This window comes from Rhinoderma darwinii, chromosome 12 (assembly GCF_050947455.1).
Source record: "Rhinoderma darwinii isolate aRhiDar2 chromosome 12, aRhiDar2.hap1, whole genome shotgun sequence".
Classification (NCBI taxonomy): domain Eukaryota; kingdom Metazoa; phylum Chordata; class Amphibia; order Anura; family Rhinodermatidae; genus Rhinoderma; species Rhinoderma darwinii.
In genome coordinates this window covers 66,015,737-66,038,507 of record NC_134698.1, presented here as the reverse complement: position 1 = coordinate 66,038,507, position 22,771 = coordinate 66,015,737, and the positions used below count along the sequence as shown (strand labels likewise).

Here is a 22,771-nt window from a genome sequence, read left to right as displayed (position 1 = left end):
CACTCGTCCACCTAGTTTTACAGTGTAAGGGCTGCCGCACCATTCCCCGCCGTTCCCACGGCCTCCGCTTCGGTTCCGGCACCCTCCCAGATCAGCTGCTCGTCCCGAGCTCCACTTACCTGGTCCGAACGTCCTGCTGGCCCTGGGCGGCATCAGGTGGGTACAGCCATCACCTCCTTCCGTGGTCGGCATCCCCGATGTGCGGCTGCTGTCACTAGAGGGCGCGCGCTGACTCGTCCTGCCTTAAAGGGCCATCGCGCGCCTTAATTCCCTGAACTTCCTATTTAAGGTTCCTCCTCCCTTCCATCCCTGCTTGTTCAACCAAGTTCCCCGTGAGTTCCCTGTGCCCTAGTTCCCTGTTTCCGTTCCTTCTGCCCTTGTCTGTATTTCCCGTTACTGACCTCTGCTTGAACTTGACTATCCTTGTCTGCCGCCTGCCTTGACCTATTGCTGCAATACCCGTTACGACGTCTGCCGCCTGCCTTGACCTATTGCTGCCATACCCATTACGACGCCTGCCGCCTGCTCTGACTTCTGCCTATCCATCCGACCGCCTCTACCCGCTGTGCCAAGCGTTGCCTGGGTTCCAAGCACCATCTCCCAGACGACAACGAGGATCCACGAACAAACCGGTGAGAACCATTATAGGTTGAACAAGCCATGGATCCCCTTGACACAGACCTGCCGGACACGGCTGATATGGCTCAGGAGCTTTCTAGACAACGAGTCCGCCAAGATCAGCTTTTCCACCTTCTGCAGAAAGTGTCCACTTGCTTGACCGAACTAGCACCTCCGGCGCCTCCGATACCACCACCACCGCAACAAGCTCCTGTTTACAGCCCCGGACTTCACCTATCTACGCCTGCTCACTATGAGGGAGACCCCAAGATCTGCAGGGGATTTGTTAACCAATGCACCATCCACTTTGAAGTTATGGCACATCATTTTTCTTCAGATCGAGCTAAGGTGGCCTATATCCTGTCCCTGCTGTCTGGTGAAGCTCTGGCTTGGGCATCGCCCTTGTGGGAGAGAAACGACCTGATCATGTACAACATTCATAACTTTCTCTCTACTTTTAAAAGGGTGTTTGAAGAACCAGGCCGAGCCTCTTTTGCAAGCGTCCTCCCTACTTAAGCTCCGACAAGGAACCTCCACTGTAGGCCAATACGCCATTCAGTTCCGCACCTTGGCTACAGAACTCCAGTGGAATAATGAGGCTTTGATATCGACCTTCTGGGAGGGTCTGGCGGGCCGAATCAAGGATGAACTTGCAGGCCGAGACCTTCCACCGTCCTTGGATGACTTGATTACTCTTGCTAATCGTATAGATATACGTTTCCGTGAGAGACAACAGGAATCTGCGTGAGGCAATCAGACATCACGATTGGCACCAACCTTCCAAAGACCTCTTCTGGCCTCATCTTCCTCCTGGTCGGACGAACCCATGCAGGTGGAGAGAACAAGACTCACGCCTGAGGAGCGATAGAATAGACGCAAGTTAAATTTATGTCTGTATTGTGGTGGAAAAACGCACTTCCTCAGAGACTGCATAGTGAGGCCGGAAACTCCAGCGCCTAGGGCAAGTAGGAGAAGCTACCCTAGGTGGAATACCTTCCTCTCAGAAGATGACCATACCAGCGAAGCTGTCCTTTGAAGGAACCACTTTCAGCGTTCAAGCCTTCCTAGATTCCGGATCCCCTGGGAATTTTCTGTGCCAGTCCTTGGACAATCGCTACCAAATCCCAGTGCAAAGACTCACCAAACCGTTTTCCATTGCTTCTGTAGATGGGAGGCTCCTACAGGAAACTATCTATCTCGTCACCGAACCCATTCTCCTGTTAACAGGGGCGCTGCACCAGGAACATATCTCCTTCTATGTGTTAAAGAACTCTCGGAACCCTTTGCTTCTAGGTCTACCGTGGTTGCAGAAGCACTCTCCTGTTATTGACTGGACTGGAGGTCAAATTACCCGCTGGAGTGACTTCTGTCACCAACATTGTCTGCTATCTATTCGCCCACCGAAGCCTCAGTCTGCAGAACCTAACTCAGCAGGACTTCCTACTCCATACAAAAGCTTCTCGGATGTCTTCTGCAAACAACAAGCTGAATCGCTGCCTCCTCACAGGCCATACGACTGTGCCATAGACCTGGTCCCCAACGCCACGCCTCCCAGAGGTAGAGTCTACCCTTTGTCTTTGCCCGAGACTGAGGCTATGTGTAGGTATGTCCAAGAAAATCTGGAGAGAGGATTCATCCGTAAGTCCTCCTCTCCTGCTGGCGCAGGGTTTTTCTTTGTGGGAAAAAAAGACGGCTCCCTGCGTCCTTGTATTGATTACCGAGGATTAAACAATATCACGTTAAAGAACAAGTACCCGTTACCATTGATCTCAGAACTCTTTGACCGGCTACAGGGGGCTAAGATCTTCACCAAACTAGACCTTCGTGGAGCTTATAATCTCATCCGTATCCGCGTGGGAGACGAATGGAAAACCGCCTTCAATACTCGTGATGGGCATTTTGAATACCTTGTCATGCCCTTTGGACTTTGTAACGCTCCTGCGGTTTTCCAGGCCTTTGTTAATGACATTTTTCGAGATCTGTTGTACAGCTGTGTGGTGGTATACCTGGATGACATTTTAATCTTCTCCCCCAATATTCAATCTCATCGTGTGCATGTGCGCCAAGTGTTACAGCGTCTGCGAGAGAACTCCCTGTTTGCCAAGCTAGAAAAATGCCTCTTCGAGAGAACCAGCCTGCTTTTTTGGGGTATGTCATTTCCGACCAGTGTCTTCAAATGGATCCAGCCAAGCTGTCCTCAATTCTCAACTGGCCTCGTCTGCAAGGACTCAAAGCGGTCCAACGTTTGCTAGGATTCGCAAATTATTACTGCCAGTTTATTCCTCATTTCTCCTCTATGACGGCTCCTATTTCTGCTCTGACCAAAAAAGTGGTTAATGCTAAAGACTGGACCGCGGAGGCCGAAACCGCATTCCAAGCTCTCAAAGCTGCCTTCTCTTCTGCCTCAGTCCTACATAGACTGGATTCCACCAAACCATTTGTTCTGGAGGTCGATGCTTCTTCTGTGGGAGTTGGAGCTATTCTGTTCCAGAAGACTTGTAGAGGGAGACAAGTGGCCTGCGTTTTTTTCTCCAAATCGTTCACATCCACTGAAAAAAAATATGGAATTGGAGATAAAGATCTTTTAGCTATTAAATTGGCCGTGGAGGAATGGAGACATTTGCTTCAGGGTGCACGGCACCCCATCATCATTTACACAGACCATAAAAACCTCCTATACTTACAAACAGCTCAACGCCTAAACTCTCGTCAAGCTCGGTGGGCATTATTATTCTCCAGATTCGACTTTCAGCTTCATTACAGACCTGCTGGAAAGAATACCAAGGCTGACGCCTTATCTCGCTGTTTAGACCCCACAGACCAAGAGCCCAGCCCCCAGTTTATTATAGATCCGAAACGTATTGTGATCGCTGCTCCTGCTGAAGTGGTACACATTCCCTGAGGAAAGACCTACGTACCCCCTAAACAAAGGAATTGTGTTCTGCGTTGGGGTCATGCCTCCAGGGTTTCTGGGCACCCTGGCATCAAAAGGACTCTCGATTTGATTGGTCATCAGTACTGGTGGCCTTCCATGTCCCAAGACACTAAAAACTTTGTTTCTGCCTGCTCCACTTGCTCTCAAAATAAAGTCTCCAATTCAAGACCTGCTGGCCTTTTGAACCCCCTGCCTGTGCCTGACTCTCCCTGGTCACACATTGCCATGGACTTCATCACTGATCTGCCTAGTTCTGCTGGGTGTACCGTAATCTGGGTTGTGGTGGATCGCTTTTCCAAGATGGTGCACTTCGTACCTCTCTCAGGCCTTCAGTCATCTTCCCGACTGGCAACGCTCTTTGTCGAGCACATCTTTCATCTGCATGGTCTTCCTAAGCACATTGTTTCTGAGAGAGGAGTTCAGTTCACATCGAAGTTCTGGAGAGCCTTATGCAAACTGCTGGAGGTCCAACTAGACTTCTCTTCCGCGTACCATCCCCAATCCAATGGTCAAGTAGAGCGGATAAACCAAATACTTGAAGGTTTCCTCAGGAATTTCGTGTCTCCGAGACAAGACAACTGGGCAAGTCTGCTTCCATGGGCCAAATTTGCCTACAACAACCATACGGGGGAATCTACCCGCTCTTCTCCCTTCTTCTTGGTGTATGGCCAGCACCCAGGAATTCCTCTACCTGTCTCTGTGCCTTCTGAGGTTCCAGCTGCTAACACGGTCCACCGCGACTTTCTACGGATTTGGCAGACGGCCAAGGACTCCATCCACAAAGCCGTAGCCAGGTTTAAGAGAGACGCGGATAAAAGACGCAGGATACCGCCACAGCTCCTTCCTGGGGATAAAGTCTGGCTATCCACCCGGTACATACGTCTGAAGACCCCTTTTTACAAGCTAGCTCCTCGGTTTCTGGGTCCCTATGAAATAACTAAACAAATGAATCCAGTAACTTTCAGACTTCGCCTTCCTCAGTCCCTAAAAAATCTCTAATTCCTTCCACATTTCTCTGCTAAAACCCACCGTACTCAACCGATTTTCTAAGAAGATTCTGGTCCATCCTGTACCGGCGGCTGATGCCGAATTTGAAATTCAAGAGATCCTGGATGTCAAACGATCACGGGGGAGATTATGGTACCTAGTGGACTGGAGAGATTATGGCCCTGAGGAGAGATCATGGGAGCCCGTGGAGAATATCAATGCCCCAGCTCTCATCAAGGACTTTGAGCGAAGGTTTCCAGGCAAGCCTAAAAAGAGGGGGCGTAAAGGTGGGGTACTGTAACGGCTGCCGCGCCATTCCCCGCCGTTCCTACGGCCTCCTCTCCGGTTCCGGCACCCTCCCAGATCAGCTGCTCGTCCCGAGCTCCACTTACCCGGTCCGAACGTCCTGCTGGCCCTGGACGGCGTCAGGTGAGTGCAGCCATCACCTCCTTCCGCGGTCGGCATCCCCGATGTGTGGCTGCTGTCACTAGAGGGTGCGCGCTGACTCGTCCTGCCTTAAAGGGCCAGGGCGCGCCTTAATTCCCTGAACTTCCTATTTAAGGTTCCTCCTCCCTTCCATCCCTGCTTGTTCAAACAAGTTCCCCGTGAGTTCCCTGTGCCCTAGTTCCCTGTTTCCCTTCCTTCTGCCTTTGTCTGGATTTCCCTTTACTGACCTCTGCTTGAACTTGACTATCCTTGTCTGCCGCCTGCCTTGACCTATTGCTGCCATACCCGTTACGACGTCTGCCGCCTGCCTTGACCTATTGCTGCCATACCCGTTATGACGCCTGCCGCCTGCCCTGACTTCTGCCTATCCATCCGACCGCCTCTACCCGCTGTGCCAAGCGTTGCCTGGGTTCCAAGCACCATCTCCCAGACGACAACGAGGATCCACGAACAAACCGGTGAGAACCATTATAGGTTGAACAAGCCATGGATCCCCTTGACACAGACCTGCCGGACACGGCTGATATGGCTCAGGAGCTTTCTAGACAACGAGTCCGCCAAGATCAGCTTTTCCACCTTCTGCAGAAAGTGTCCACTTGCTTGACCGAACTAGCACCTCCGGCGCCTCCGATACCACCACCACCGCAACAAGCTCCTGTTTACAGCCCCGGACTTCACCTACCTACGCCTGCTCACTATGAGGGAGACCCCAAGATCTGCAGGGGATTTGTTAACCAATGCACCATCCACTTTGAAGTTATGGCACATCATTTTTCTTCAGATCGAGCTAAGGTGGCCTATATCCTGTCCCTGCTGTCTGGTGAAGCTCTGGCTTGGGCATCGCCCTTGTGGGAGAGAAACGACCTGATCATGTACAACATTCATAACTTTCTCTCTACTTTTAAAAGGGTGTTTGAAGAACCAGGCCGAGCCTCTTTTGCAAGCGTCCTCCCTACTTAAGCTCCGACAAGGAACCTCCACTGTAGGCCAATACGCCATTCAGTTCCGCACCTTGGCTACAGAACTCCAGTGGAATAATGAGGCTTTGTTATCGACCTTCTGGGAGGGTCTGGCGGGCCGAATCAAGGATGAACTTGCAGGCCGAGACCTTCCACCGTCCTTGGATGACTTGATTACTCTTGCTAATCGTATAGATATACGTTTCCGTGAGAGACAACAGGAATCTGCGTGAGGCAATCAGACATCACGATTGGCACCAACCTTCCAAAGACCTCTTCTGGCCTCATCTTCCTCCTGGTCGGACGAACCCATGCAGGTGGAGAGAACAAGACTCACGCCTGAGGAGCGATAGAATAGACGCAAGTTGAATTTATGTCTGTATTGTGGTGGAAAAACGCACTTCCTCAGAGACTGCATAGTGAGGCCGGAAACTCCAGCGCCTAGGGCAAGTAGGAGAAGCTACCCTAGGTGGAATACCTTCCTCTCAGAAGATGACCATACCAGCGAAGCTGTCCTTTGAAGGAACCACTTTCGGCGTTCAAGCCTTCCTAGATTCCGGATCCCCTGGGAATTTTCTGTGCCAGTCCTTGGACAATCGCTACCAAATCCCAGTGCAAAGACTCACCAAACCGTTTTCCATTGCTTCTGTAGATGGGAGGCTCCTACAGGAAACTATCTATCTCGTCACCGAACCCATTCTCCTGTTAACAGGGGCGCTGCACCAGGAACATATCTCCTTCTATGTGTTAAAGAACTCTCGGAACCCTTTGCTTCTAGGTCTACCGTGGTTGCAGAAGCACTCTCCTGTTATTGACTGGACTGGAGGTCAAATTACCCGCTGGAGTGACTTCTGTCACCAACATTGTCTGCTATCTATTCGCCCACCGAAGCCTCAGTCTGCAGAACCTAACTCAGCAGGACTTCCTACTCCATACAAAAGCTTCTCGGATGTCTTCTGCAAACAACAAGCTGAATTGCTGCCTCCTCACAGGCCATACGACTGTGCCATAGACCTGGTCCCCAACGCCACGCCTCCCAGAGGTAGAGTCTACCCTTTGTCTTTGCCCGAGACTTTGGCTATGTGTAGGTATGTCCAAGAAAATCTGGAGAGAGGATTCATCCGTAAGTCCTCCTCTCCTGCTGGCGCAGGGTTTTTCTTTGTGGGAAAAAAAGACGGCTCCCTGCGTCCTTGTATTGATTACCGAGGATTAAACAATATCACGTTAAAGAACAAGTACCCGTTACCATTGATCTCAGAACTCTTTGACCGGCTACAGGGGGCTAAGATCTTCACCAAACTAGACCTTCGTGGAGCTTATAATCTCATCCGTATCCGCGTGGGGGACGAATGGAAAACCGCCTTCAATACTCGTGATGGGCATTTTGAATACCTTGTCATGCCCTTTGGACTTTGTAACGCTCCTGCGGTTTTCCAGGCCTTTGTTAATGACATTTTTCGAGATCTGTTGTACAGCTGGATGACATTTTAATCTTCTCCCCCAATATTCAATCTCATCGTGTGCATGTGCGCCAAGTGTTACAGCGTCTGCGAGAGAACTCCCTGTTTGCCAAGCTAGAAAAATGCCTCTTCGAGAGAACCAGCCTGCTTTTTTGGGGTATGTCATTTCCGACCAGTGTCTTCAAATGGATCCAGCCAAGCTGTCCTCAATTCTCAACTGGCCTCGTCTGCAAGGACTCAAAGCGGTCCAACGTTTGCTAGGATTCGCAAATTATTACTGCCAGTTTATTCCTCATTTCTCCTCTATGACGGCTCCTATTTCTGCTCTGACCAAAAAAGGGGTTAATGCTAAAGACTGGACCGCGGAGGCCGAAACCGCATTCCAAGCTCTCAAAGCTGCCTTCTCTTCTGCCTCAGTCCTACATAGACTGGATTCCACCAAACCATTTGTTCTGGAGGTCGATGCTTCTTCTGTGGGAGTTGGAGCTATTCTGTTCCAGAAGACTTGTAGAGGGAGACAAGTGGCCTGCGTTTTTTTCTCCAAATCGTTCACATCCACTGAAAAAAAATATGGAATTGGAGATAAAGATCTTTTAGCTATTAAATTGGCCGTGGAGGAATGGAGACATTTGCTTCAGGGTGCACGGCACCCCATCATCATTTACACAGACCATAAAAACCTCCTATACTTACAAACAGCTCAACGCCTAAACTCTCGTCAAGCTCGGTGGGCATTATTATTCTCCAGATTCGACTTTCAGCTTCATTACAGACCTGCTGGAAAGAATACCAAGGCTGACGCCTTATCTCGCTGTTTAGACCCCACAGACCAAGAGCCCAGCCCCCAGTTTATTATAGATCCGAAACGTATTGTGATCGCTGCTCCTGCTGAAGTGGTACACATTCCCTGAGGAAAGACCTACGTACCCCCTAAACAAAGGAATTGTGTTCTGCGTTGGGGTCATGCCTCCAGGGTTTCTGGGCACCCTGGCATCAAAAGGACTCTCGATTTGATTGGTCATCAGTACTGGTGGCCTTCCATGTCCCAAGACACTAAAAACTTTGTTTCTGCCTGCTCCACTTGCTCTCAAAATAAAGTCTCCAATTCAAGACTTGCTGGCCTTTTGAACCCCCTGCCTGTGCCTGACTCTCCCTGGTCACACATTGCCATGGACTTCATCACTGATCTGCCTAGTTCTGCTGGGTGTACCGTAATCTGGGTTGTGGTGGATCGCTTTTCCAAGATGGTGCACTTCGTACCTCTCTCAGGCCTTCAGTCATCTTCCCGACTGGCAACGCTCTTTGTCGAGCACATCTTTCATCTGCATGGTCTTCCTAAGCACATTGTTTCTGAGAGAGGAGTTCAGTTCACATCGAAGTTCTGGAGAGCCTTATGCAAACTGCTGGAGGTCCAACTAGACTTCTCTTCCGCGTACCATCCCCAATCCAATGGTCAAGTAGAGCGGATAAACCAAATACTTGAAGGTTTCCTCAGGAATTTCGTGTCTCCGAGACAAGACAACTGGGCAAGTCTGCTTCCATGGGCCAAATTTGCCTACAACAACCATACGGGGGAATCTACCCGCTCTTCTCCCTTCTTCTTGGTGTATGGCCAGCACCCAGGAATTCCTCTACCTGTCTCTGTGCCTTCTGAGGTTCCAGCTGCTAACACGGTCCACCGCGACTTTCTACGGATTTGGCAGACGGCCAAGGACTCCATCCACAAAGCCGTAGCCAGGTTTAAGAGAGACGCGGATAAAAGACGCAGGATACCGCCGCAGCTCCTTCCTGGGGATAAAGTCTGGCTATCCACCCGGTACATACGTCTGAAGACCCCTTTTTACAAGCTAGCTCCTCGGTTTCTGGGTCCCTATGAAATAACTAAACAAATGAATCCAGTAACTTTCAGACTTCGCCTTCCTCAGTCCCTAAAAAATCTCTAATTCCTTCCACATTTCTCTGCTAAAACCCACCGTACTCAACCGATTTTCTAAGAAGATTCTGGTCCATCCTGTACCGGCGGCTGATGCCGAATTTGAAATTCAAGGGATCCTGGATGTCAAACGATCACGGGGGAGATTATGGTACCTAGTGGACTGGAGAGATTATGGCCCTGAGGAGAGATCATGGGAGCCCGTGGAGAATATCAATGCCCCAGCTCTCATCAAGGACTTTGAGCGAAGGTTTCCAGGCAAGCCTAAAAAGAGGGGGCGTAAAGGTGGGGTACTGTAACGGCTGCCGCGCCATTCCCCGCCGTTCCTACGGCCTCCTCTCCGGTTCCGGCACCCTCCCAGATCAGCTGCTCGTCCCGAGCTCCACTTACCCGGTCCGAACGTCCTGCTGGCCCTGGACGGCGTCAGGTGAGTGCAGCCATCACCTCCTTCCGCGGTCGGCATCCCCGATGTGTGGCTGCTGTCACTAGAGGGTGCGCGCTGACTCGTCCTGCCTTAAAGGGCCAGGGCGCGCCTTAATTCCCTGAACTTCCTATTTAAGGTTCCTCCTCCCTTCCATCCCTGCTTGTTCAACCAAGTTCCCCGTGAGTTCCCTGTGCCCTAGTTCCCTGTTTCCCTTCCTTCTGCCTTTGTCTGGATTTCCCTTTACTGACCTCTGCTTGAACTTGACTATCCTTGTCTGCCGCCTGCCTTGACCTATTGCTGCCATACCCGTTACGACGTCTGCCGCCTGCCTTGACCTATTGCTGCCATACCCGTTATGACGCCTGCCGCCTGCCCTGACTTCTGCCTATCCATCCAACCGCCTCTACCCGCTGTGCCAAGCGTTGCCTGGGTTCCAAGCACCATCTCCCAGACGACAACGAGGATCCACAAACAAACCGGTGAGAACCATTATATACAGTAGACACTATACATTCCGGTAGGTAGCATTCTCCTGGAATCAGTTGAAACCCAGATATGTCTATCAGACCAGGGGCGGCAGCTAGGTGGTGGGTGGGTTACCGCAGCATGGGCCCTCTGCACATAAAAATAAAAAATTGGCCATTATCTATTGGAATAATCAAATAATTAACGGTCTGTATACTTATCCTCCCGGCCACGCTGCACAGGTTCCTGACGCACACAACGTCTGATTTAGGGGTCTGAATTAATATAGGGATCTGTTTAGGAATCTGTTTTTTTCTGTAAAACCATTTAGATGCAGTGGTCAGCATTGATAGCGATATCTGAGAAGTTAATAAAATTGTTTGTGGAGTCAAAATAGCAGGAAACTGAATAAGTGACAATCAGGGAGCAAGTATGCACTCTGAATAATAAGGGGGGGATGTCATGAGCAAAAGTCCATATTACCGCCTGCTCCTGGGTTGATATGAAAGAATACAGGGACAGGTGTAGTATAACAGGTCCCCCTCCTCTCCCTGCATGCTGCCAGTATGTCCTCCGCTGCCCCCCCCCCCCCCCCTGCTGTTCACACAGAGTGAAGTGAGAGCTCCAAATACAGTATATGCAGCTGCCACTTCAACCTGCTCTAGCTCAGGTTAGATAGTTTATAGATCCACGATGCTGGTCTTGCTTTAAAGCCAAGTGCCTGTGCTGTGTTATAGCTGGAGCTAGAGCATTTAAAGTGGCAGCTCCCTCTCCAGTCACACTGCCTTAGCCGTGTTCGGGCTAAACAGTAAGGTCCTATTCCTGCAGCCTGATCACAGTTACGGATGAAATGTTTGGTGGTTAATAGAAGAACAAGTTAAATGTATGAATCTCATCTCACAAGTAAACAACATTAAATTCAAAGACCCGCTTAAAGTCTAAATATATTAAAAAACTATTTCCGCTGTCGAATCAGAAACTAAGTTTCACCCTCTATAACTGTGGTCCCCAACCTTTTTTTTAACCAAGGACCAGTTTCATGCAACAAAGTTTGTTGTGGAAAATCTGCTGTATAATACAATAGCAGCAAAGTGGATGAGATAAAACAAATCTCATCCACACGCTGTGTAAATAGTGAGGGAAAAAACGCTCAGAAATTGACATGCGGTGCCGAGTTTTATTTCGCAGCATGTTATTTGTATTTGCGTAAACCCTGCTTATTTGTGGTGGGTTTTCCCCATTGAGTTCAATGGGGAGGTAAAACCCACAACAAATTGCAGTTGTTACAATTATTGCGGCGGAGTCGCAGCGATTTCTGCGGTAAAAAACGCAACTTAGAAAAAAAAATAAAAATCGTACACTTTATCAGAAGTCTGTTTCTTCCTCCAGGCCGGCCTCCTGGGATAATAATTCATCCCATGTGACCGCTGCAGCCAATCTTAGGCTGTAGCGGTGGTCACATGGGATGAAATGTCATCCCAGGAGGCCGGCCCGGATGACGTCAGAGGGCCGGCCTCTTTGAATGACGCTTCATCCCATGTGGCCGCCGCTGGAGCCAATCACAGGCTGAAGCACTCTCCTGGAATAAAACGTCTCAGCAGTTTTCCACAACAGACTTTCCGGGTGAAAAACTGCACCACAATTTGGTACGTTTTTTTGCCCGGAATTCCCAGCGGCCACCGGAGCGGATACCAGGTACCGCGGCACGGTACCAAATGATCCACGGCCTGGTATTGGTCTGTGGCCCGGTGGTTGTGGATCACTGCTCTATAATACAGTGTAAAACAGTGAGTGCACAACCTCTCTCTCTAGAATGCATCCATTCAGTTAATATTTCAATATAGACAATGGCGAGAAACATATAATGCTGGACAGAAGGCAATAGGAACAGCACTGGGGGCTGTCCATGCGATCTGATAGCTCCAGATGGCTCTTCCCTTTAACATTACAGCAACAGAAAAAGGACCTTGTGATACCTATAAAGATAAAGCCAAATGTTACAAAACCGAAGGATCAGGAGGATTATAACCATACAAAGCCTCTGATCAGGCGGTCACTATCACAGCAATCAATGATCAATAATCAGAGAAGAGCAGAAGCATCCAGCATCACTGGTGTCAATAGGAGAGTGAAGAAAAGATGCACTGATGTCAAACTTGGCATCAGTTTCTCAATAAATCTAAAACCGTTGCAGAACAAAAAACTTCTGGACCTAATACTAGAAAGTTAAGGTCATCTGGTTTTTCACAGATGAGACTTCCATAGAAAACAAAAGACACGTCAGATAATTATTGCTAATACAAACTGCACAAATCAAATTCAAAGACATAAATTTATATACTGTATATACATATGCCAACAATAGTGAATTTACAGTAGCTTTCTTAATATTCTAAAGTGAATGAGAAACAAAATGTTGCATTAAGGACATTTTGCAAAATTACAGCAAAATATTATCCTGTGACCTCATGCACACAGACCCTGCAGTTCAACTAAACTGGACTTACAGTAGGACAGGGATTTATGGTGTTGTAAGTCGATGACCAAAATCTCTTCTCGTGAAATGACACATGTTCTGTGAATATTTCTCATTTGGGTGCACTCTGTGTTCCTTTGTGGGATAGACAGAGTATTGTAATGGTATCTATTAGAAACCAATATATTTAAATTTTGTAAGGTGTGCTCATACACAGTAAAATGGTTAAAAATAAAAATGGTGTAATGCCAGATAAGATCAGGGATGCACACACTAGAATGGCTCTGGGATTACATACATTCTTGCATGATACAGATGGCACATGGGAGCATGATGACCATGCAAAACGCACCTGGTCGAAGATGGTGTGGATGGGCTGAGAGGCATGTGTTCAATGTTTTGATTTTACAATCTAGGATCGAGCTGTTATTGTCAGTGCCAGGCAGCTGATGCCAAGGCAAATAAACCATGGAATGCATCAAGAGGCCTAGATGCTCATGACATGAACATAGTTTTGCACCTATAGAAATCACTAGTCAGACCACCCATGGAATATTGTGTACAATTTTAGACACCTGTGTATAAGAAGGACATCGCTGAACTAGAGCGAGTGCATAAAAGGACGACCAAGGTAATTACGTGAATGGGCAGATTGCCGTACCAAGAAAGGTTATCAAACTTGAGGTTATTCAGTTTAGAAAAAGATGGCTTAGTGCCGTTCACATATATCCGTTGCTCCTGTCAGGTTCCCTCCAGCGTGTTGCAGAACAGCCCGAGAGAAACTGATGCTAGAACGGATCCCATAGCTTTCGGCTCCGTACGGCGCTGGAACTGAGCAGGAGCCGGATCCAAAAACGTTACCTGCAGCGTTTTTGAGTCCGGCTCCCAGAGAGGTCTGACGCCGTATCCTATCTATTTTAATTGTGGCCAAATGAACGCCAGGTACTGCCGCATACACCTTCCGGAAGCATCCGGCGGGAAGGCAGCTGGGGGTATGTCCCGCTGTCTAACCCAATTCTGAAGCAGGGAACCATCAGCTCCCTGCTTCAGAATTAGTTCAGAGTGGAGGAGCAGAGGGAGCTCCTCCGCTCGCCGAGGACTCCCCAGGCACAGTGCTACTTTAAGCGCTGTGCTCGGGAAGTCCTTGACGTCACTGTCCATATATGGACCATGACATCAGTGGCTACTGATTGAGCGGAATCCCCGTTGCCAATGATCTGGGCGGGGATTTCGCTCCTAGAGTAAACCCCTGAGGTTACTGTCCATATATGGACATTGAAGTCAGGGACTCCTCCTGGAGCGGAATCCCCGGTCAGAGTCGGCAACAGGGATTCCACTCAAGGAGTAGCCACTGACGTTACTGTCCATATATGGACAGTGGCGTCAGGGGGTTCTCCTTCAGGGAATCCCTGGCCACAGCGTCAGCAATGCTGTGGCCGGGAATTCCGTTCAGGGAGTAACCCCTGACGTCACTGTCCATATATGGACAGTGGCGTCATGGGCTCCTCCTGGAGGAAATCCCCAGCCACAGCGTCCACAATGCTCTTGCCGGGGATTCCTCTGCTAGAGGCTGCTTCAGTGGCGCTATCTATGGGGGAAGGGGGGTAGCGCTATATACAGTCAGGGTGGAGCTGTCTAGAGGGGAGCACTGTGTAGCGCCATCTACAGTAGGCGCTATGTGGCACTATCAACAGGGGGGCTGTGTGACATTATCTACAGTGGGTACTGTTTCATTATATACAGAGGGCACTGCAGCATTATCTACAGGGGAAGTGGGTAGCGCTATATACAGTGGAGGTGGAGCTGTGCGGCACAATCTACGGGGCACTGTGTGGTGCCATCTGCAGTGGGTGCCGTGTGGCACTATCTACAGTGGGGCTGTGTGACATTATCTACAGGGGGTGCTGTGGCATTATATACAGAGGGCACTGCAGCATTATATACAGGGTGTGTGGCACTATATACAGAGGGCACTGCAGCATTATCTACAGAGGGCACTGTTTCATTATCTACACATGAAATTCATCTGTTTTTAAAAATTTGTCAAAAACGGAATAAACGAACACGGAACGGATACAAAACAGATGCAAACCGGCTGTCAAAACCTGACCTAGATGGCCGTTTTTAACGGCCGACACCCGGACCCTGTTGTGCGAATATAAATAACAGCAATCCCAGGTGTGGGGTGGGTAGGAGATGCGGGGTTGGATTGCGTAGCTGTAAAGGCACAAAAAACTAGCTACTCCCTGAAGTTAGGGCTAGTGTTTGGAGTCTTTGCAGGCTCACAAGGCTGATTCGAAGATCTGATCTGAGGTCAGTGGACAGCAGTTGCCTTCTGCGCTCCCTCTCTTGGCGCCGGCCTTGGCGCTGCACTGAATATGACACACATGACATTACAATGTGTGTGTCAGACTTCAGTGTAGCGCTGAGGTTGGAGCAGAGAAGGAGGGCCCTGACATGGCACACAACAAGTATCTAATCTATCATGTATTCAATCTATCACACGCTATGCACCACTCTGATAAAATTGGCACATTTTCAGACCCTAGACAACCTTTTTGGTGGACCACTGTGGTAAAAACTGATGTTAAAAACGGATGGTGAAAACTGATGACAACTCAGGGGCAGACATACCATTGGTGCAACCTGCTGCACAGGGGCCCAGTAGGAAAGGGGCTCACTGCACCTTAAAGCAGCCTTTTTCTATCTATTACATTGCACGTCAATGCCTGAGGTAATACATTTTATGGCTAAGAATTACTGATGGATTGTTAGAGTGACATAAGGGGTGATCTATGATAAGATATTGGGGAGCAAGGGGCCCATATACTGTTCTTGCACGCGGGCCCCGAGCAGTCTGTGTCCGCCACTGAGACAACTGATGACAACTGATGGTTTTGTAGTAAAAATTGTGAAAAAGCCTGATGGCAACTGATACATTTTGACATCAGTTTTTGCATCTGTTGTAATCACTTGAGAGACAAAAAAAACTGCTGCTGATGCAACTGATATATGTGAACGCACCCTTAGGGGCAATCTAAATACAATGTACAAATATATAATTAGACAGTAAAGAGATCTTTCTAGTTACCTTATTACTCCTAGGCCTGTAACTATGACAAGGGGGCATCTTCTATGTCTAGAGGAAAGAAGGTTTCACCATCATTATAGACTTGGATTCTTTACTGTAAGAGCAGTGACACTATGAAACTCTCTGCCACAAGATCTTGTAATAGTTGATTTATTGAACAAGTTGAAAAAGGGCCTTGATGCCTTTCTTGAAAGATATAATATTACAAGTTATAAATACTAGATTACTGGATAAAAGATGTTGATCCAGGGATTTATTCTGATTGCCAGATTTGGAGTTGTGAGGGGGGAAATTCTTCCCAAATGAGGCAATTGGCATCTGCTGCATGGGGGTTTTGCCTTCCTCTGGATCAGCACGGTGAGATAAAAATGTTTCTTATATTTTGCATCACAATTAGTTTTTTTTTTACTGATTAGTTATAACATTTGTTTTTTATAAACATGATATTTGGTTGGACTACTACCCCACGTACCCATTGTGTTGGACAGCAGAAATGTGTATTGTAAGGACCCCCTACTATATATACCTTGAACTTCTAATGTCTACAATGGGGGGGGGGGGGGGCACATTGTCCTGTATATCATACTTGCCAAACTTCAAAGATTGTTCAGTGATCTCTCCAGTAAAGTCTGGACCCGAATTAAAGAGTTTCCCACGCTGATCTTTGCTGACACATATATATATATATATATCGGAACCAAAGGGCATGGTGCGACTGTGTGACAGTTTAAATTTGCTGCCCTAGCGATATATATTATATATATATATATATATATATATATATATATACTCCAATTGTAGATGAACACAGCACTCCAGCTATAAATTAGGCCATTAGGAAGTGAAGCTAGCAATTAGCATACATCTAATTAACATGCAATGTGTAAAAATAGACTGTATAGACATAAATTACAGTCTAGCATAATATATATTCATTCATCGTGCACTGTTCTACAGCTGATTACATAAACCGGCTATAAAATATAAAAATATTTAGTGTACGAAAATGTTATAAAGGGACATAATGAGCACTTAAAATTATTATGCTATTATTATAATATATATTATTATTATATATTATTATGCTATTTATTATGCTAGACTGTAATTTATGTCTATACAGTTCCCCCTAGCTATGCCATGACAAGACGGCACTGAGCTATAAAAATAATTATTTTTTTTGTATTGAGTTAGGCTTGGCACCAGTCGGTTTTATTGGCAATAGCAATAATTTTGCATAATAAGTCAGGTTACTTGCTATTTAGATTAGTTAGTTCTCCTTTGCCAGGGCTCCTAGTCCTACGAACGTCCGCAGCATCAGGACTAGGTCAAGCGTGGAATTGGTGCCAACAGTAGATTTCAGTAGGCAAGGCAGCAAAGACCCAAACACTGACATTCGGCAGCCAGATATGAGCACACTAGCCTGCACAGTCCAGAGACTCGAGAATAGTGCTCGAAGCAGGATACTGGCTAAGACTAGAATCACACATGCAGTTTTTTTGTGGCAGTTCTATCAGCCAAACACAGGGGTGGATACAAGAGGAGATATTTCAGTCTTTCCTTTAGGGCTGGTTCACATAGAGTTTTTTTGCGCTGTTTTTGACGTGGAAACCGCGTTCGAAACAGCACCAAAAACCGGCCGAAATAGCCTCCCATTGATTTCAATAGCAGGCGGAGAATTGTGCCCTATCTTCCCACGTTTCCATCTCCGACCTCCCATTGACGCTCAATGGCCGAGGCCAAAAAATGCCGCAAAAAATGCAGCAAAGAAAGTGCAGGCAGGTCAGAATCTGCCTGAAAAAAACTGTGAACACATCATTATAATTTTCCTTTTCCTTCTTTATAGATCCACATCTGTGTTTTGTTCAACAAAACGCCACAAAAACGACATAAATCCAGCCTAAGGCTAAGTTCACACAAAGTTAATTTACTGATTTTGACTCGTTTTCCGCATAATTATCAGCACCAAAATACGCTCCAAATCTGCCTCCCATTAATTCCAATGGGAATCAGATGCGTTTTTTTCACAACAAATTTTTTCTGCTTGCTGAGAATAAATCGTCCTCCCCGATCTTTGAGTGGATTCTGCTCTTGAAGCTCCCATTGAAATCAATTGGAGGCAGCAAAAAACAGCGCCATGCGATTGGATGCAGTTTCTGATGCTTTTTCTTTTTTTTTCAAAAAAGCTAGCGGAGTTTACAGATGAATAAGGTTCCCACGAAAAAAAAAAAAAAAAACGCTTCTAAAATCCACCTTTATAAACTTCCTCAAAAAACGCCTGCATTTTTTAAATATTGCCTCGATAATCCTGAACAAAATTGTGATTTTGCGGCAGAAAAATACTCATAAATACCCATACAGTCATTGTCTGTCTGAGGGTCCCACCATTAAGGCTACGTGCACACAGCGGTTTTTGCCAAGCAGATCTGACTCAAAATTCCTTCAGGATAAACATGCCTCAACCTCCCATTGAAATCAATTATGGGAGATTTTGAACATTGTTTGGCGCTGATTCACAAATACTCTGTGGGAACAGGGCCCCAGGCAGCCATACACTTAAAGGGGGTTTCCCATAATCATTATTTATCACCTATCCACAGGGTAGGTGATAAATATCTGATCGGTGGGGGTCCGACCACTGTGACCCCAACCGATCACCGGAACAGGCTTACCTTGCCGTTCCTGGGGGTCCCGTCTAAATGAATAGATCGGTGTCCGAGCATGCGCACTACCGCTCCATTCCTTTGGGGCTTCCAGGAACGACAAGGTAAGCAGGTTTTCTTGATCGGTGGGGGTTCCAGCTGTCGGACCCCCACCGATCAGATATTTATCACCCACCCTGTGGATAGGTGATAAATGTTGATTATGGGAAAACTTGCTCATCCGATAGATATTCCTAAAGACATACACAAGCACACTGGGCTCGGCCGAGCATTCATGTGTATTCAATGGGGAGTGAGCAATAGGCCGGGCCGGACCCCTGTAGGAACACCGGATCGGGCTTGTTGAAATCCAACATGTCCATCCTTCTTTCTTCCAACATTTGCCATCAGTCAGGACACCGTCATACACATCAGATAGTGGGCACTTAAAGTGACACTTAGGCCTCATTTACACGAGCGTGTGCGTTTTGCGCGCGCAAAAAACGCTGCGTTTTGCGCGCGTTTGTATGGCGTATGCACTGCGTATACGCAGCCTTGTTGCGTTTTAAACGCGCAAAAGGCATTTGACAGCTCCGTGTGTCATGATGCGCGGCTGCGTGATTTTCACGCAGCCGCCATCATAGAGATGAGGTAGTCGAGGCCCGTCACTGTCCAAGGTGCTGAAAGAGCTAACTGATCGGCAGTAACTCTTTCAGCACCCTCGACAGTGAATGCCGATCACAATATACACCAACCTGTGAATATAAAAAGACTTTCATACTTACCAAGAACTTCCTGCTTCCCCCAGTCCGGGCTCCCGGCCGTTGCCTTGGTGACGCGTCCCTCTCTTGCCATCCGGCCCCACCTCCCAGGATGACGCCGCAGTCCATGAGACCGCTGCAGCCTGTGATTGGCTGCAGCCTGTGCTTGGCCTGTGATTGGCTGCAGCTGTCATTTGGACTGAACTGTCATCCCGGGAGGTCGGACCGGAGTTATCGGTAAGTCAGAACGTCTTTTTTTTTTTACAGGTTCATGGATTTTCGGAGCGGAAGTCACTGTCCATGGTGCTGAACCAGTTTAACGCTTTCAGCACCGTGGACAGTGACTGTCTCCTGACGTCGCGTACCCGAACATTTTTTACCGGTTTCGGTCAAAACGAGTTTGGCCGAACCCGGTGAAGTTCGGTGCGCTCATCTCGAATTTGACACTCCGTTTGGATGTTTGTAAACAGAAAAGCACGTGGTGCTTTTCTGTTTACATTCAGGAGTTTGACAGCTCTTGCGCGAATCACGCAGTTCGCACGGAAGTGCTTCCGTGCGGCATGCGTGGGTTTCACGCACCCATTGACTTCAATGGGTGCGTGAGTGCGCGAAAAACGCACGATTATAGAACATGTCGTGAGTTTTTTTCTGCGCACACGCGCTGAGCGCAATTCACGCATCGTCTAAACAGCCCCATTGACTAATATAGGTGCGTACGACATGCGTGCAAAGCACGCGCGTCGCACGCGCGTATAATACGTTCGTGTAAACGAGGCCTTAGGGTATGTTCACACACAAACTCGAAAACAGCTCCTGATTTTCAGACGTTTTTTGTGACACTCGCGATTTTAGCTGCGTTTTTCACGGCCGTTTTTGGAGCTTTTTTCAATAGAGTATATGGAAAACTGCTCCAAAAACGTCCCAAGAAGTGTCCTGCACTTCTTTTTCGCGGCCGTTTTTTAAACGCGTAAAGAAACGCGAAAAACGCTCCGTCGGAACAGAACGCCGTTTTCCCATTGAAATCAATGGGCAGATGTTTGGAGGCTTCCGATTTTTCGGGCGTTCACGGCCCGAAAAACGGCCGAAAATAGGCCTTAATCACACCCCCAAACCCACCCCAACTTTTTACCCATGTCAGGTTATATTTACACATGCCAGTTTAGCTGCATTTTTTTGTCATGGATTGCGCAAAATCAATATATGGTATTAGTTCGGGAAAAGGTGGCGACCCTAGCGTGAGCGGAAGACTCTGTTGTATATATATATTATAGTTTAAACTACTTGGAGCCTAAGAATAATATTTTTTTAGCGTATGATTTAGAGACATACTGGCATGGGGTTATTCTTTTCCCTTTTCCTGTCACTGTATAATGTATTATGAGGTAAATATTAGGTATTGGGGCATATTGTATGTATTTTGTAGGACACTGTTGTTTTTTATCATTGTTATGCACCACATATGGACTAGTTGTGACCACAAGGGTAGCGTCATTTCACATTGTGACAATCTACAGCAGGAAAGTAGAAAAAGGTCTAGTATTTATTTACCTTCTCGCGTCACCATTTGCCGTTCACACAAAATGGCGACCACCAGAAGCCGTGTATGCAGGCCCGCATAGGCAACCTGTAGAATCTGTCATTTTCCAGTAGGACCGGTCTGTTATAATGTAGGAGAGCTGCTGTGCCTGCAGAATGGGCTGTGGTAGTTTCCAAGACTGCAGAACGATGTTACATGCGGCCATGGTTGTCCTTCAAAACTAGTAACCCAGGGATAGTAATGTTTGCCTTGCCCCTGTAGCCAGGTGCAGTGAGGAGAAAACTTGGCTGCCTGTATATGTGGATCCTTGGATGAGAAGGAAGAGGAGGGAGGCCAGAACCTTGCTAATATCCAGGAAAGAATGTCTCCTAGTAATGACAAGGGACACGCTGAACCAGTCTGTTCTGTAATGTATGCATGGGAACTACAAGTCCCAGCAGAAACTTCCTGAACTGTGGTAACAGGCAGCCATTTTGTGACCGGGAATGGCTCTGTAGATACCTCATGTACAAAAACTAGTGCAAGTAAGAAGAGACTTGTTGCCTATGACAACCAATCAGATTCCAGCTAAAATGAGAACACGCTCTTGATTGGTTGCCATTGGCAACACCTCTGTTCTTACTGGCTAGTTGTTTTTTTTTTTATACATGAGCCCTATCATAGCTACAGAGACATTCCCTATCAATATGGTTGCCTGCTCCCTCAGGTCAGGAGGTTTCTGCTGGGACTTGTAGCCATTAACAATATCACTGTTCATATCAGCCCTAGTTTTTATCTATGAGCCACATTTTGTGTTCTATGGCTGCCTGGAGCAGATTTATGAATATATTTATGTCAGGTTTTTTCTGGTTATGATATTTGTTAAAAATGTTTGCGTATTTAAATATGTATTTTTATCTGTGTAATTGAAGTGAAATCCAGTTGTGGTTTGACTGTTGAGGTGATTCTAATAATGGACACTGGGTGGAGCTGTTCCATCCCAGCTCCAGAGATCATATCTGTTCCTGATTTTACTGACTCCCACGTTTCCCGCCTTTTTCGGCACATCAGAGGACTGTGGTTGGCGCTCCCCTATCTGTAAAAATATGAAGTAAAATGTGTGTACTACGGCAAATGACAGCCCGTGATATATAATCACAGCTATCAGTGTAATGCACAAGGCAGCCATTTGAATCCCCATTGGCTGGACACCCAGGGGTGCCTACAAAATCGTTCAGAAACTTAGGAGCATTATTGCATAAGCCCCGCCGCCCCCTTTAAGAGCAATTTTGTGGAAAAATCCAGCAAAAAAAACATGAGGTTTTGGAGGTATGTTCAATAGTCTTAAAGGGAACCCCTCACCAGCATTTCACCTTAGGCTATGGTCACACGCTTAACACAAAACGGCTGTAAATAAGGAACTGTTTTCAAGGGAAAAACAGCCCCTGATTTTCAGCCGTTTTTTAAGCAACTTTTTATTGCGGCGTTTTTTACAGACGTTTTTGGAGCTGTTTTTCAATTGAGTCAATTGAAAACTATCCAAAAACGGCTCAAGAAGTGACATGAACTTCATTTTACGAGGCGTTGTTTTACGCGACCGTTTTTAAAAGATGGCCACGTAAAAAACGCCTTGTGGTAAAGGAACGCCATTTTTCCCATGAAATCAATGGGCAGATATTTGGAGGCGTACAGCCCCCGCTTTTTTTGCAGTTTTTCGTGGAGTTTACGCCCCGAAAAACGGCTGAAAATAGACTGTGTGAACATATCCTAATAAATCAGCAATACCTAGTCGAAGTGGGTGAAAAATAATTTTTATGCAACCTATAATTGTCTTCTTAGTCGGCTCTGTACCTTTAGTATTCCATTTTTTAGTGTTCCCGCGCCGTATATGCTAATGAGCATAAAAGAGTCAGGTCTTCATTTCTCAAGGTTTCCGAGTTTACCCCGCCTCCTTACTTTTGATTGACAGCTCCTCACCTCCCCCAACACACACGAAATCCCGCGCTTGCGCATCGATGTCCTGTTCTGGTGCGTGCGCAAAACGGAACACCATAGCG

The 22,771-nt window shown here is 47.3% G+C and overlaps 1 protein-coding gene and 1 long non-coding RNA gene across 8 annotated transcripts in view; one reads left to right on the top strand and one right to left on the bottom strand.

Annotated features, from left to right (window-relative positions):
• LOC142664534 (uncharacterized) overlaps nt 1–21,240 on the bottom strand; it is a 126,939-nt gene extending 105,699 nt beyond the window's left edge. The window contains exons 1-2 of the long non-coding RNA XR_012851305.1: nt 20,747–21,240; nt 15,796–15,843 (exon numbers count right to left, since the gene is read on the bottom strand). This is a non-coding gene — a long non-coding RNA (uncharacterized LOC142664534). The remainder of the gene's footprint in view (nt 1–15,795; nt 15,844–20,746) is intronic.
• Nucleotides 20,961–22,771, top strand: part of C12H14orf39 (chromosome 12 C14orf39 homolog) — a 57,027-nt gene continuing 55,216 nt past the window's right edge. For 3 of the 7 annotated variants that reach the window (XM_075843693.1, XM_075843692.1, XM_075843687.1), the window contains exon 1: nt 21,383–21,441. The gene's annotated coding sequence lies outside the window, so the exon portion shown is untranslated. Of the gene's footprint in view, nt 21,092–21,382; nt 21,442–21,547; nt 21,569–21,759; nt 22,044–22,771 lie in introns of those variants that run through there. The other 4 variants (XM_075843689.1, XM_075843691.1, XM_075843690.1 and 1 more) reach the window with 4 other exon arrangements.